Here is a 2,750-nt window from a genome sequence, read left to right on the forward strand (position 1 = left end):
AGAAAGAGTGAAAAAATGTGGATGCTACACATTCAAGGAGTCCAGCTTGAGGGATATAAGACTGTCTTTTTGAGTTGCAGAGTATCTACAACTATCAGTCGCTTTAATTGTCTTAATGATTTCAGGTTTGATACCCCAAACTGATAGACATTTTTTAAATGTAAGCTTTTTCTGACCTCATATTGTGTTGCTTGCAGGCAAATACTGCATCTTCACACCTGGCTCTTTCAGTTTCATCCATCAATACACATGCTGATTTTGAGAATTAATTGAAGTCAACTGGTAAAACTCCTACGGACTGTGGCGGGAATAGGAGCAATCTTAGCAAAAAAAAAAAAAATACAAACAAACGAACAAAGACATGTTTTCAATAGCTGATATATAGCACAAAATATTCAGTTGATTGAATTCAGGTCATTAAGCACAAGGACAAGTGCTCAAATAATCCAAATTAAAAATTAGTAACTTTAATACAAAACCCCCTGAGCGGAAAGTTCTCAAACTCCCGATGATCTTGGTGAAACTGCCTACATCAAACCCCATCCTCATTCCATAATGGCTCTACAGATGCATGTTATTGCCCTCAGGTAGCAACAAGGGCAACATTAACTTTAGCACTTCAGGTCGAGGGGAACAGTTCCCCTTCCTGATCTTAGTTGAGCGATGGCTCAGCAGAGAACTCATAAAGAATTACAAAGCAGTAATTAAAAATATCAATAAACTACACTTTGAAAGATTGTCATTGGGTGGGTGAGCATGGACTATCCTCATTTTACAAATGGGAGAATCCAGGAAGAAAGATAGGAATTTGGGAACGATCACACAGCAAGTCTCCAGGCAGCACAGCAGGGATCCCTCAAGCATGGCCCATGAGCTCCTGCTTGTGGCCTGGGAAGCCTCGAAATACAGCTCACAGCAAGAAGTAAAACAGGCCATTCTTGACAGAACTAGCTTGTTACCAAGGCCGAGGCAGCTATGGTCTCCATTTTGGCAGTGCCTTGCTCGTGAATTGATGTGCAGTCCCTGGCCCGAGGGGGAACCAAAAAATTGCCCTGCCCGAATGAACAAAACACTGGGAGTTCTGGCATGGCAGCATGTGTTGTAAAGGCACACAGAGGACTTCCCAAAGGCATTTTATTGTTCAGTGATGAGCAGATCAAATCTACAGTTCTTGCTCTACAGCTCACTGCTAAATATGCACAGCATTCTGAAATGTTGCATGAATGCCAAACTAATCAAGAGGCTATAGGATAAATCTCATTTTCACAGAATGTTTGGTTACTGCAAGCCATTCTTTGTATATTAAGTATTGTTGCAATACTAATTAATGATGGTTAAAAATCATCACAACCGCTGAGACACCAGCCAGTGTTAAGCACAGGAATAATACATTAACTGGGATGAAGAGGAAGATGCATTTACATTGCCTGTTTTTGCACAAATATAGGATTGCATAATGGCATACTCGTTTTTTTTGCATGGCATGCAAAGTTTTCAGGGGCAGCAGCTAGATCATGTGCTTTCCAATGTACTTACCGAGGTTATCCATGAAAAAGTGGTTTTAAATGACCAAAAATAAAAGGGCAGAGAATTCTCAAGTGAGATCATCAGGTATTCTGGTTGTCTGCACATATGCAAAGTTTTTAGTGACCTTAGCAGCAGTTACATAAGCATATGGAGAGAAAAACAAACTCGTATTAAATGCTGTAACACATATGGTCTCCTGACAGGATGCTCCAAGCCACGCAGGGATTTTACAGTCCATATGCACCATACAGCAGTTCTTTGGTCTCAAGGCAGGAGTCAAAAATAGCTTATCAGCATGAACTCCGCATTCTTTGTCTTTTACGGGCAGTCTGTCTGTTAATATTGAAATACATAATACACTGTGGCTGAATTGAACAGCGAAAAAATGCCATCTACTTGAGACTTGATCTCACTAGCTGATAATGTCACATATGATATATGATGTGCAAAAAACCAGCATTTGGTGTAAATATTTTCCCGGGGCATGCCACGAGGCTCTTTAAGGTAAGGAAAGTACCATCAGCAATTTTATTTTGTTTGGGCGGGGAGTTCCTGGACAGCATGGAGGGAGTACCATCCTGAATGGGAGGAGTATCTTCACAGAGGGGGAATCTGTCGCCTGTGCTACCTGGGGCCAGACAGTGTAAAGACCACAGCAGACCGCTGCTTTCCAGCCTCAGAGCTGAATCTAATCAGAATCTCATCCCAGGGAGAGATTGCCAAAGGATGCCAAGGGACGTAGAAGCACTGGTTGTACTGACGAGAAGCTTTCTTGGTTTTAAATATGCCCCTCGGCCGAATAAACCCAGGGTGCTATTCTCTCTCCTATTTTCGCCGTACAAAAGGTTCGGCGGCAGAACCGAGCCCTGCAGCCAACGCTTGCGGAGTCCGCCCGCGTCCCCAGCGCGGTGCGCCCGGTGTCACACGCTCCGGCGGGACCCCCGCGCCCCCGCCAAACCGCGCCCCCGCCCCCCAGCTACACCCGCCCGTCCAAAACCACCCCGGGAGCGCGGCCCGGGGGAGCGCAGCGGGGCCGACCCGGCGCCCGGGGCCGGCGCTGAGCTCGGGGCGGCCGCTCTCCGCGCCCCTTCTGCCGCGGGGGGGAGAGCGGCGGCGGGGCCGGCCGACCCTCCGAGACCACCCCCCCGCGTGGGTCCCCTCCCTTCCTCCGCCGGGGAGCAGCGCTGCGCGGGGCCGCGCCCCCCCGCGCCCGCGGAGCTGCC

The sequence above is a fragment of the Tyto alba genome, unplaced genomic scaffold, assembly GCF_018691265.1.
Source record: "Tyto alba isolate M040663 unplaced genomic scaffold, T.alba_DEE_v4.0 Super-Scaffold_18, whole genome shotgun sequence".
Taxonomy (NCBI): domain Eukaryota; kingdom Metazoa; phylum Chordata; class Aves; order Strigiformes; family Tytonidae; genus Tyto; species Tyto alba.